The sequence below is a fragment of the Puma concolor genome, chromosome C1 (assembly GCF_028749965.1).
Source record: "Puma concolor isolate L17-30 chromosome C1, mPumCon1.1.hap2, whole genome shotgun sequence".
Classification (NCBI taxonomy): Eukaryota; Metazoa; Chordata; class Mammalia; order Carnivora; family Felidae; genus Puma; species Puma concolor.
The window spans coordinates 21,247,876-21,260,894 of NC_141674.1; the positions used below are offsets into that span (position 1 = coordinate 21,247,876).

Sequence of the window (13,019 nt, forward strand, 5' to 3'; positions counted from 1 at the left end):
AAATTACCTCAAAGAAACAGTGCAAAAAATGATCATAAGTCACATGCCTTTTTTTTTTAACTTTACAACACTACAAAATTTGAAAAGTTAAAAAAAATTAGTTGAGGAAAAAGTAACATCTTCCATTTTGCACTTTATGACCCTCTTCCCCAGCCCAGGCTTACGAAATCCCCTAAGTTCATAGATGATAGTGCTTTTGTGACTTCTGATCAATAATTGCCTTATTGGGAGTGATGTTCCATCTACACTCACTTAGTGAGTGTACCATCTGCTCTTGACATTTATTTTTATTTATTTTTGAGAGAGTGGGAGACAGAGAATCCCAAGCAGGCTCTGCGCCATCAGCTCAGAGCCCGACATGGGGCTCGAACCCACAAACCGTGAGATCATCACCTGAGCTAAAATTAAGAGTCAGATGCTTAACCAAATGAGCCACCCAGGTGCCTCCACATTTATTTCTATTTTAAATTAAAGTCACTCTAATGATTGGATAAAACAAGCAAAAAGTTGAAACTTTGAAGTGAAGATGAAAAGCAAGCTCGAATTCTTAGAAAGATAAAATGAATAATTTTTGGAGCAGCTTAATTTAAAAGTACCTGAACTGTATGAAAATGGTAACTCATGGTCTTTTTGTTGCGACGTATCTTTGGTTAATTTTTCTATCATGCTATAATAAAAGTAAGATAAATACTGTTTAAAATACACTTAAAAAATACATTTTGAATACATTTATTTTTTTGTGCTAGAACCATTTTAATGTAATTATATATCTCTGCCAAATCCAGGAAGAAAAAGTTTATGCATATATAACTTTTCCAGTTAACATCTGCAAGCATAAATGACAATGATCACAGTCTATAAATTCATCAGGGTCAGAGCAATTGACCAATGTCTCCATACTGCTAGACTTACCAACAGTAAATTACAGATGAATTAATGTCCTGTTTCTCTTCTCTCACTCTCCTTGTCCAGAGATATTTTGTTGTAAAGTTTCAGTGCAGCTCACCTCCAGCCAAAGGCAATCTTTTTAGGTAAGTACTCAGTTGCTCTGAATTTGCTTATAATTATAACCTACTTAATCACAGAGGAACATCTGTAGAGGTGGAGTTCAAGGTTGCATACAATAACAGGAGATCCCAGTTTTGAAGTTTAGCACAGATTAAAAACCACAGATGCACCATTTATATAAGACACACACTGATTGTCTCCTAAACTACATATTGACTCCTTATGAACATTATTTTTAAAACAAAGTAGTGCATCTGGGACAATCAATCGCACAATTCACACAGCCCTGAAAAGTTTTTCAGTGCCAACTACCAATTGGTCATGAAACGTGAGTGAGCTTGAGACACTTCATTCCTAAGATTCAACCACGGATTGGCTAAAACATTGGAACCCTTCTGCTTAAGAAGGCTATGTCCTTCCCTCCTTTCCCTCACAATTTAGTTTTGTTTATTTTTGGTGGTGTTTGGTTGCACATGGCTAGAATGCTTTTGGTCACTTTGCAAATCAGGAAAACAAATGACCTAAAACTATGACAGGATCTTAAGTAGACTGGTTTGTCCATTTCAGGTTGCTGGTTGCTGGTGGCCCCTCTAAGGCCCTTCACTTTTCCTTCTATGCCTCCTGGAACATTGATTAGAAGATGAGTCTGAGCATCATCCCATCTAACTCTTTTAACCAATGCCTGGCTAAACCTGGAATGTCCAGCCCAGTATATTTAAAAATCGCCCACAAAAAGGTTCTACGGATCTTCACAAAACCTGGTATTTCCACGGGGATGTCTGATCTTTATATTCCAAGCAGTCAGCATTGAAGTTAAGCTTCCAGGAGGCAGTTTGGTCCTTATGATCCAAACAATCAGTGGTTGAGTTAAAATCCAAGCTTGAAGCTCCATATTCCTGGGTGGAAAGAGAAGCTGGGGACTGATTGAGACGGCTGTTGACCGCATTGGTACCAGGGGCTGAGTGTGGCCCCTGGTCCAGGAAGCTGGTGATGTATATAGGGGTCAAATAAGATCCACAGTCCATGTCCCCAAAGTAGGAAGCTGAGCCAGCATATCCTTGACTATAACCCGAAGCCTGAGTATAGGTCATGGGACAGGACCTCTGCATGCAGGAAGAGGAAGTGGACAAGGGATCTGACAGTGGGGAGATGGAAGCTGGGCTTCAGATAGACACAGGAGCACTGCTGCTGTAAATGGCCGGGACTGAGGTGCTAGAGGGGGGAGCAAATTGGCCACTCGTTCCACTCTCTGAACTCACCTCCCGAGCTGGAGAGGTCTTCTTTTTGGCAGGTGTCACTTTGTTTTGACCTCCATTCTGTTGCTGCTGCTGCTGCTACTGTTGGCGGCACTTAGCTCTTCGATTCGTAAGCCATACCCGGGTAGCTCACCGAGGGGCGCAGCAAGAACATGCCCAAAGTGATCAGACTCAGTCCGTTGACTGCGTAAGGCGGTTGCTTAAGATAAGACATCATGCCAAGGTTGTTTGGAGGCGCGAAATCGGCCCAAATCGGGGGGGACCCAGTCAGAAGGTCTCGCTTCGCTGGGGGTGGACAGATTCAGGGTCCTTAGTGTGTGGGTTTGGAGCGGTTGAACTATGGGCAAAGCAAACAAACAAACAGAGGTGCTGGTTTACTGCTTCACAGGCACAGCTTTTCCACGTTCCACCACTAACTTAGAAAGCTTAAATATACTTGTTTAAATATATCTTTGTTGGGGCGCCTGGGTGGCTCAGTCGGTTAAGTGGCCGACTTCAGCTCCGGTCATGATCTCACCTCTGACGAGTTCGAGCCCCACGTCAGGCTCTGTGCTGACAGCTCAGAGCCTGGAGCCTGCTTCAGATTTTGTGTCTCCCTCTCTCTCTGCCCCTCCCCTGCTTGTACCCTGTCTCTCTCTCTCTCTCTCTCAAAAATAAATAAATGTTAAAAAAATTAAATATATCTTTGTTAAAATCCTCAGATAATTTATATGATATGAACCAGTAACCATAGACACGTAGCACAGGTCATAAGATTCCCCAGAAGTACCCCAGATGTTTCTTAGAATTTGGAAAATACTCCAGCAGGGGTTCTTAAAGTGCTTGCAGGCCAGCATCAGCATCACCTGGGAGCTTGTAAGAAATGCAAGTTCTCAGGCCCCTTCACAGACCTGCTACACTGAGGGTAGGACCTAGAAATCTGTTCAACAAGCTTCCCAAGTGATTGTAATGTCCATTGAAGTTTAAGGGCCACTGTACAAGTAGCTTCTCATGATATTTGCTGGCATTCTTGGGCATAGGACATTTTTATAAAGGCAGATTACTAAGTATAACTACATATATCGAATACAGATCTTCATATGAATCCTGTTTCAGGATAAAAATAAAGATATGTTAAAATTATTCTTGTACAAAACATGTTGACATTTTTAGAGCATAGCATTCCCTGGAATAAAATCACTTTTGTTTACAAGTAACAGAAAACCAACACAGGCTGGCTTAAGGAGGAGAAAAAAAGTGATTTTTTTTTTTTTTTTAAAGAACAGGGGCTATTGTCTCAGAATCACAACAAACCTTAAACAAACGAAACTCAGGAAAGGCAAGGACCAGAGAAACTCAGAACTGCAGGAGCAGATCTATCGAAGCAGCTTCCTCACCATCTGTGTCAGTGCCTTTTTTTCTTTTTGAGATTTCTATGGAATTTTGTACAATGAAGTTCTTTAACAATAGCACAACAGTTTATATTTATGAGAACTTCACAATTATTTGTTCATTAAATCTTGTGATATTTCTGGGAAATAGACCCACGCCATTAGTTTACTTTTATAAGCAAAGTAACCAAAGCAGGGAATCGTGAAGTTTCTCCAAGCCACACAGCCAGGTTTCTGCTGAGCAAGGACTTTCCTTCAGAGCACCTGCTCCCACGAACTTAAGCTGTAGTCCCAGTGCAGTGGTTCAACTGCCTATTAAGTTAGTTCCCCCCTCAATGTGGGACAGGTTGGGGAGTGCCTGGATATCTGGGAATGGTTGGTTAAGGTGAAGGCTCCTGAAAGTAAATGTAGAAGTGCCAGTGGTTGGCGTTGGCATTGACATTAACATTTGGGCTGTATCATGAATCCCATCAGTATGTCAGTGCGTGCCTATATGACACAAACACACGTTTGCAATAGAGTCTAGTTTGACATTTTCACATCAGTAAGTCTAAAGTTGTAATTCCCAACCTGGGCAGCACATTGAAATACCTGAGAGCTTTAAAATTAAGTCAAAGTCTCAGAACCAATTAAATCCAAATATCTGAGATGGGGGTGTGAGCTTGGATATTTTCAAAATTCCCCTTTTTTCCAATATGTGGCCACAGTTAAGAACCACTGGTATAAGGGATCCTGCAGATCTGGTGGTATGGTTGGGCAGATTGTTCACTGGATAAGGACACCTAACTGAAGGGACCAAGGAAGACTAAAATTCAGCCCACACCCTGCTCACCAAGCAGTGTCCTCTCGGTTAGGGGTGGCATCTATTCTAAAAGAGTCACCTTTTAACTAATTCCCACAAAGAGGACCCTGGGTCATTCCACTATTCTTGAATGTGCATTGCTGTATATTCTACATATGCCATTTTCAGATTTTAAAAAGTGTATTCAGGAGTGTCTGGGTGGCTCAGTCAGTTGAGCATCCAACTTCAGCTCAGGTCATGATCTCATGGGTTGTGAGTTCAAGCCCTGTCTCATTGTCTGTGCTGACAGCTCGGAGCCTGGAGCCTGCTTCAGATTCTGTGTCTCCCTCTCCTCCCCTCCCATGCTCACACACACTCTCTCTCTCTCTTCCTCTCAAAAATAAATAAAACATTAAAAAAAAAAAGTACCCCTTTGAAAAATGTATTCATTAAAAATTATATTTAGCATCTGCTACATGGTGGACACTTGGCATACATGGGGTACACAACTACAAAATAATCACAGCTCCTGTCCTTTTTTTTTTTTTTTTTTTGGATAAGCTGTATGCCCAACATAGCACTCAATTCACTGACCTGGAGATCAAGTGCCACATGTTGTGCTGACTGAGCCAGGCAGACACCCCACAGCTCCTGTCTTTATGGAACCCACAGCCTGTTGGGAAAAACAAGTGGCTAAACAATATGAGAAGTGTTCTAATGGGAGTGTGTGCAGAATGCTGGAGGAATGACACTGGTCAGGACACTTTGACAAGACTCCAAACAGCCTCCCATATGCCACTGGCCCGGGCACCATTGAATCTGCCAGATCATATGACCCAAGTGGCAGAGCAGCCTGCATGGCAGCCTGGCCTTCTCTCTTGCTCTTATCCCCACGCATAAGTAGCAGCTTTTCAGGTTTTTCAATAAATGGGTTGGAGTAACACACTCAAATGGGGAATGTTGCCTCCAAACTCCAGAGTTCCACTAGGTGTTACGCCTCTTTCCTCATTGTAGGAGGGGACAGATGAAACAACTTATCCTTCATCTTAGAAGGGATAGCACAACATGCCACACATCATTGGATCCCTAGAGATTTCACAAAGATAGAAGGCCCCAGAATTTTTGTCAGATTTATTTTCCACCCTCTGACACACAGATGTCTTACCAATAAGTCTAGAGTAGTTGCTACTTCTTGCTCACTAGGGCCCATTAGCATGATGTCATCAATGTCATGGACCAGGGTGATGTCCTGTGGAAGGGAAAGGTGATCGTAATGGCCTGAATGTCTGTGTCCCCCAAAATTCATATGTTGAAATCAGACCCCCCTAATGTGATGGTATTAGGAGGTGGGGCCTTTGGGACATGATTAGGTCATGAGGATGGAGCCCTCATGAATGGGATTAGTGCCCTTATAAAAGTGACCCCAGATGTGAGCTCAAGCCCCACATTGGGCTCTGCACTGGGCATGAAGCCTATTAAAAAACAAAACAAAACAAAACAAAAAAAAAAAAACTTACCGGATCTTTCACTCTCTGCCATGTGAGGATACTATGAGAAGTCTGCCAGTCAGCAACCCAGAAGAGGGATCTCATCAGAACCTATTCATGCTGGCAATCTGATCTTGGACTTCTAGCCCCCAGAACTGTGAGAAATAAATTTCTGTTTTTTATAAGCCACCCATTTATGGTACTTTGTTACAGCAGCCTGAATGGGCTAAGACAGTGATCACTTGCCCTGTGAACCAAATTTTGACATAGAGCTGAAGAATGGATATATTCCTGAGGCAGAACAGTGAGGGTATATTGCTGGTCTCAGAATTCTCCAGAGAAACAGAATCGACAGCATGTATAGGCTATATAGAAGTGATTCAGAGATTATGATGGCTGAGAAGTCCCATCATCTGCCATCTGCAAACTGGAGACCCAGAAAAGCCAGTGGTATATTCTAGTCCAAGATCAAAGACCTGAGAATCAAGAAAACCAACAGAGTAAGTTTTAGTGCAAGGGCAGAAGACCTATGTCCCACCTCAAGTAGTCAGGACAATGAGAAAAAATTCTCCTTTCCTCTGCCTTTTTGTTTTATTTGGGACCTCAGTGGATTAGATGGTGTCCATCCACATGGGGAAGGGCAATCTGCTTGACTCAGTCTACTGAGTAAAAGCTAATCTCCTCTGTAAAATACCCTTACAGACTCACCTAGAAATAACATTTAGCCAAATATCTGGGTGCCCTATGGTCCAGTCCAATTGACCCGCTAAATTAGCCACCACACCAGCTGAAAGCAAACTGTTTCTTGTGGTCCTTATCGACAGGTATGAAGAGAAAAGCATTTGCCAGCTCCATAGCTCCATACCAGATACCAGGGAATGTGTTCATTTGTAACCCCATGTTCATCCTTTTCTTACCCCACATTGTAGGGAAAGTGACCTTAGAAGCAATTAGCCAAAGAAGAAGAAGAAGAAGAAGAAGAAGAAGAAGAAGAAGAAGAAGAAGCAGCAGCAGCAATTAGCCAAGCTCACTACATTTCTTAGTTTGACAAGAATGTTCAAAAGTATCATACATACTGTCACTAGATCATTGCTTCTTACAAGTAGTTGATTAAGAATATCTGATGGTGAGAGCACCTGGCTGGAGCACACAGCTCTTGATCTCAGGGTTGTGGGTTCAAGCCCCATGTTGAGTGTAGAGAATACTTAAAATCTTGGGGTGCCTGGGTGGTTCAGTCAGTTAAGTGTCCAACTCTTGATTTGGGCTCAGGTCATGATCTCACAGTTTGAGTTCAATCCCCACGTTGGGCTCCATGCTGTCAGTGTAGAGCCTGCTTGGGATTCTCTCTGTCTCCTTCTCTCTCTGCCTCTCTCCTGTTTGCATGCATGCACACACTCTCTCCCTCTCTCAAAATAAATAAACTTAAAAAAAATAACATAAAATATTTTAAAAAGTACTGATACTGGCATTTTTAATATCTTTATTGCGAGATCATACCATAGACTATCAGTGCTATCTTTACTACCAGAAATAGAGCCATTAGTGTCTTTTAAGTCTAATAAGAGTAGAAGAGCCAATTCCAGAGCCCCCAGAATCAATTCTGAAACTCCTCCTTACATTTCTGTTCTTCTAGAACCACTCTCAGTACCAAAATCTGTATCAGTCAGGGTTCTCCAAAGGAACAGAACCAATAGGATCAATTATGGAGGCTGGCAAGCCCCAGTGTCTGCAGTCGCAAGCTGGAGACCCGAGATGGTATAGTTTCAGTCCAAGTCCAAAGGCAGGAAAAACTGCTATTCCAGCTCAAGGCACCTAGGCAGGAGAAAATGCCCTCTTATTTGTGGGAAGATCAACTATTTTGTTTTATTCAGGCCCTCAACAATACTACTCTACCTATTCAATATTAATCTTATCCAGAAACACCTTCACAGACACATCCAGAATAATGTTTCACCAAACGTCCAGCCACCCGGACAAGTTGAAACCTAAAATTAACCATCACACCTCCCTTGCTAAGCTATAATTGCCTGTGCGGCCTGTAGTGCTCTGCTTGTTTGGTGACTTCTCCAAGCTGTCTTTGCAATAACTACATTCCTTGTCATGGTGGTCCCTGACATCTCTATTCCGTTATCTCAGCAATCAGCCAGTGACCTAACAAAGATTTCTCTTTCTTTTACTTTTTAAATGTTTATTTATTTTTGAGAGGAGGAGAAGGGGCAGAGAGAGGTGGGGACAGAGGATCTGAAGCAGGCTCTGTGCTGACAGCAGGGAGCCTGATATGGGGCTTAAACCCATGAACCATGAGATCATGACCTGAGCCAAAGTCAGACGCTTAACTAAGCCATCCAGGTGCCCCAAGATTTCTTTTTTTTTTTAATGTTTATTTATTTATTGGGGGGGGGAGGGGCATCAAGAGGGGAAGAGAGAATCCCAAGTAGGCTCTATGCTGTCAATGCAGAGCCCAACATGGGGCTCAATCCCACAAACTGTGAGAACGCGCGACCTGAGCCCAAATCAAGAGTTGGACACTTAACCAACTGAGCCACGCAGGTGCCCCAAAGATTTCTTTAAACACTGAAATTTTTTTTTTTAATTTTTTTTTCAACGTTTATTTATTTTTGGGACAGAGAGAGACAGAGCATGAACGGCGGAGGGGCAGAGAGAGAGGGAGACACAGAATCGGAAACAGGCTCCAGGCTCTGAGCCATCAGCCCAGAGCCCGATGCGGGGCTCGAACTCCCGGACCGCGAGATCGTGACCTGGCTGAAGTCGGACGCTTAACCGACTATGCCACCCAGGCGCCCCTAAACACTGAAATTTAAACAGCCTCTTTCTTTGGTAAGCAGTCCCCTGATTATTGTATATGGCTTGTTAGATTCCAGCATTCCAAAAAAGTTTATTCTGACCATCTCTGCCAGCTTAGTGGCTGTTTCAGTGGACAGAACAATTCCTCTTGCTCCCAACTCTACCATTTTTGATCATTGAGATGCTTTTTAAAAATGGATAATTCTGGGGTATCTTGGTGGCTCAGGTTGTGATTTCATGGTTTGTGAGTTCAAGCCCCCCATCGCGCTCTGTGCTAACAGTGTGGAGGAGCCTGCCTGGGACTCTCTCTCCCCCTCTCTCTGTCCCTCCCCTGCTCATGCTCTCTCTCTCTCTCTCAAAATAAATAAACTTTTTTAAAAAATGGAAAAATTCTAACTTCTACCCTAGACATCATGAATTAGAATATTGAGGAAAGGTCCAGTAATATGCATATTTTATTTCAAAGTTTATTTATTTATTTTGAGAGAGAGCAAGCACATGAACAGGGGAGGGGCAGAGAGAGAGAGAGGGAGAGAGAGAATCCCAAGCAGGCTCCGTGCTGTCAGGGCTCAAACTCATGAAACGTGAGGATCATGACCTGAGCCAAAACCAAGAGATGCTTAACCAACTGAGCCACCTGGGCGCCCCCAGTAATCTGCATTTTAACACAGCTATTGATCTGGGCTATGACTCAGATCTAACAAGAGTCTACTTTGCAAATTTCCAATTCTTGGAAAACACTCAGACCCAGCTTGAGTCAGACAATCCCATTTAGTCTAAAAGGCCAAGGCCAGGAGAGTATGATTATGGCCCACTGTTGTGTGTATGGGATAGTTGCCATAGGTGGAATTGCGAGCCAGGCAGATATCTCAAGAGTTGTCTGCTTCAGTCATTAACTCAAAGACCCTGATGAAATCTACTCTGAATGTTTCTTTGTCAACTTAATCACTATGCTCTTATGCCTAGTGTATCTTTCTCCAGAAGATTCTGGCATTGTCAACAGTTTTCTTTTCTTTTTTTAATGTTTATTTTTGAGAGAGAGACAGAGAGTGAGTGGGGAGGGGCAGAGAGAGGGAGATACAGAATCCGAAGCAGGCTCCAGGCTCTGAGCTGTCAGCACAGAGCCCGATGCAGGGCTTGAACTCATGAACCACAAGATCATGACCTGAGCCAAAGTCAGATGCTTAACCGACTGAGCCACCCAGGCACTCCTCTTTTTTTCTTTTTTAGAGAGAGAGAGAGAGCACAAGCAAGGGAGAGGGGCAGAGGGAGAGAGAGAGAGAAAGGGTGAGAGAGAGAATCTCAAGCAGGCTCCATCCTCAGGATGGAGCTCAACACAGGGCTCAATCCCACAGCTTGGGATCATGACCTGAGCCAAAATCAAGAGTTGGACGCTCAACTGACTGAGCCACCCATGTGCCCCACCATCATTTTTCTGATTTCGGAAATGTTCCTCTGGTTGATGCCTCCAAGCTTCTCATTCCATTCTCCACATCTGTCACCCAAAAAACAAAAGTTATTTAGTTCTTGGGAGACGGATGTAATGAATTGAAAATCACCTGCTCTGTGAAACAATAAGATTCTTCTAGGAGTATGCAAATTATTTACTGAATGTTTACTATGTTCCAGGCACTGTGCTAGGTGCCAAAATACAACAGAAAACCAGACAAGGTCTGCCTTCATGGAGTTGCCATAATGTAAGAAAGGCAAAAGTTAAACAAGTTCATACCTTAAGTGGAAGAAAAGTAAAGCAGGGTAAAGGGATATAAAATGGCTGAAATTTAATTATTTTATATAGTGCGATCAGATAAGTTTGTCACCTTATGGAGTCACCTGTGACCTGATAAGAGATAGGACTAAAGAAGAATAGAAAAACAGGGGCACCTAGCTGGCTTAGTTGGTAGAGCCTGCAACTCTTGATCTCACAATGATTTCAAGCCCCATACTGGGCATGGAAATTACTTAAAAAAATAAATAGGGGTGCCTGGGTGGCTCAGTTGGTTGAGCATCTGACTTTGGCTCAGGTCATGATCTTACAGTTCATGGGTTCAAGCCCCGCATCAGGCTCTCTCCTGTCAGCACGGAGCCTGCTCCTGATCATCTGTCTCCCTCTCTCTCTGCTCCTCCCCCACTCATTCTCTCCCTCTCTCTCTCTCTCAAAAATAAACATTTAAAAAATGTTTAAAAAAATAAATAATTTATGAAAAAAATAACTTAAGCTATGAAGATACAGAGCAAAGCTGAAGTCTAACAGCAAAGGCAAAGGCTTTGAGACAATAGTGGTTTAACATGGTCAAAGCAGGGACCCCTGGGTGGCTCAGTCGGTTGAACGTCCAACTTTGGCTCAGGTCATGATCTCACAGTTCGTGGGTTCGAGCCCCGCATCAGGCTCTGTGCTGACCTCTTGCTCAGAGCCTGGAGCCTGCTTCAGATTCTGTGTCTTCTTCTCTCTCTGCCCCTCCCCCATTCACGCTTTGTCTCACTCTGTTTCTCAAAAATAAATAAATGTAAAAAAACAAACAAACAAACAAACCATGGTCAAAGCAAAGTAGCCAGTACAGCTGGAGCAGATTAAGTGAGGGGAGTGAGAAACTGGTGATATTGCACATCTGGTATCAAAATTTCCACCTCTGAACATAGCATTTGTTGTTGTTGTTGTTGTTTCTTACATTCCATTTGGTTTTATAAAAATGGGCTCACTTTGGCCTGGTCTTATTAAAAAAACCAAACACCCAAAGTTAATGGGCACAGAACTAAATGAGGTAGTTACAAGAGCCTGGAGAGTAAGACGAGAAACCCTGGCTCTAATTCCCACTCTGCCACTACCTTACACTTTGACCTTGAGCAAGGGTGTGTTTGAGCAAGAGTGAACAAGAATAGAAGCAAGTAAAGGTGAAAGGGAAGGCATAGGGCTTTGAATACCATGTTAAAGAATCTTGACCTTGTCCAGAGGTTTCAAAGGCAGGTTCCTACAGAGGCTAGACCTCTAATGTGAGTCAAGTGGTCTATGTGTTATTATTATGGAAACTGAGAACTGGAGGAGACATGCCCAGCTACTTAGACCTGCTGATAGCGCCAGGAATGCAGGCCCAGTGTTAACACATCTTACATGTTTTCGAAGATAATTCACAAATTGGGAGATTTTACATAAAATCTCCTACTTTTTATTTTTATTCTGAAATTTTAGAATTATTTTTAAATCTCCTAATTTTTATTTTTTTTAATGTTTATTTATTTTGAGAGAGAGAGAGTGAGCACACAAGTGGCGAAGGGGGAAGGAGACAGGGAAAAAGAATGCCAAGCAGAGTCCACAGTCAGTGCAGAGCCTGATGTAGGACTCGAACTCATGAACCATGAGATCATGACCTGAGCGGAAATCAAGAGTCAGATGCTTAACCAACAGAGCCACCCAGTCGCACCTCCCCTCTCTAAGGGATTTTTTTTTAGTTACAAACATAATACATCTTGTCATTATTAAAAAAAATTTAAAGAACTGTATAAAGAATCTTATAATTTCTCTATCCTGCCTCCACGCCAGAGGTAACTGGATGCTAACAGTTTGTTTCAAACTGTTTATCTTTCCAGACAGTTGTTGCCTCTGTGTAATCATATGATATCTATGAGTTTATTCTATATATATCATTTGCAACTTGTTTTTTGTTTTAACATTAAAACCTGCACACCTTTTCATTTCACACAGAGCTGCCTCCTTCTGTTTCTTTGCAGCAAGATGTTCCATTGTGTGGGTGAATCTGTTTCTTACTTTAACCAATCCCCTTTGATGGGTATTTTGAGCGCTTCCACTTTGACACTTTTGCAACAACAGAACACCTAACAGGAGGAATACCAGCTTAGGGCAGAAAGCCTGAAAAACATTAGAAAACACAAAATGGGATAGATATCATTTCGTGTTATTTCTTTTTACCTTTGTACTTCCCTGTATTTTCTAAATTTTCTCCAATAATATATGTCATTAATAACTTGGACGGGAAACACATAAACCAAAATCAATATGTTCATTAAAAAGAAGAAAAGAATAAGGAAAGAAACGGAAAGCCAACAGAGTAGTCCCCGCCCTTCCGCGAAGGCGGAGCCAGGCGGAGGGAGGGGCGGGCAGGCAGGGCCTGCACCAATCAGAGCTCGGTTGATAGGTAGAGTCAGGAGATTTGGAGCTACTCCCCGCCCCACAAACCGCCTCCGGGCTTGATTTCCTCCTAAACCAGCCTGGAAACCCGCCTGGGCCTAACCAGTGCGCAGTTGCGCAGCTGGTATTGGCTGCCATATAACCGCGCCCATCTTCCTGCTCATTGGC

The 13,019-nt window shown here is 42.8% G+C and overlaps 1 pseudogene across 1 annotated transcript; it reads right to left on the minus strand.

Annotated features, from left to right (window-relative positions):
• Window positions 1-1,664: 1,664 nt before the first annotated feature.
• Window positions 1,665-5,093, minus strand: LOC112848534 (homeobox protein OTX2 pseudogene; annotated as a pseudogene). The gene is made up of 2 exons (XR_015254569.1): window positions 5,010-5,093; window positions 1,665-2,601 (listed from the first exon to the last, which is right to left on the minus strand). The product of XR_015254569.1 is annotated as a homeobox protein OTX2 pseudogene (transcript).
• Between the last annotated feature and the right edge of the window lie 7,926 nt (window positions 5,094-13,019).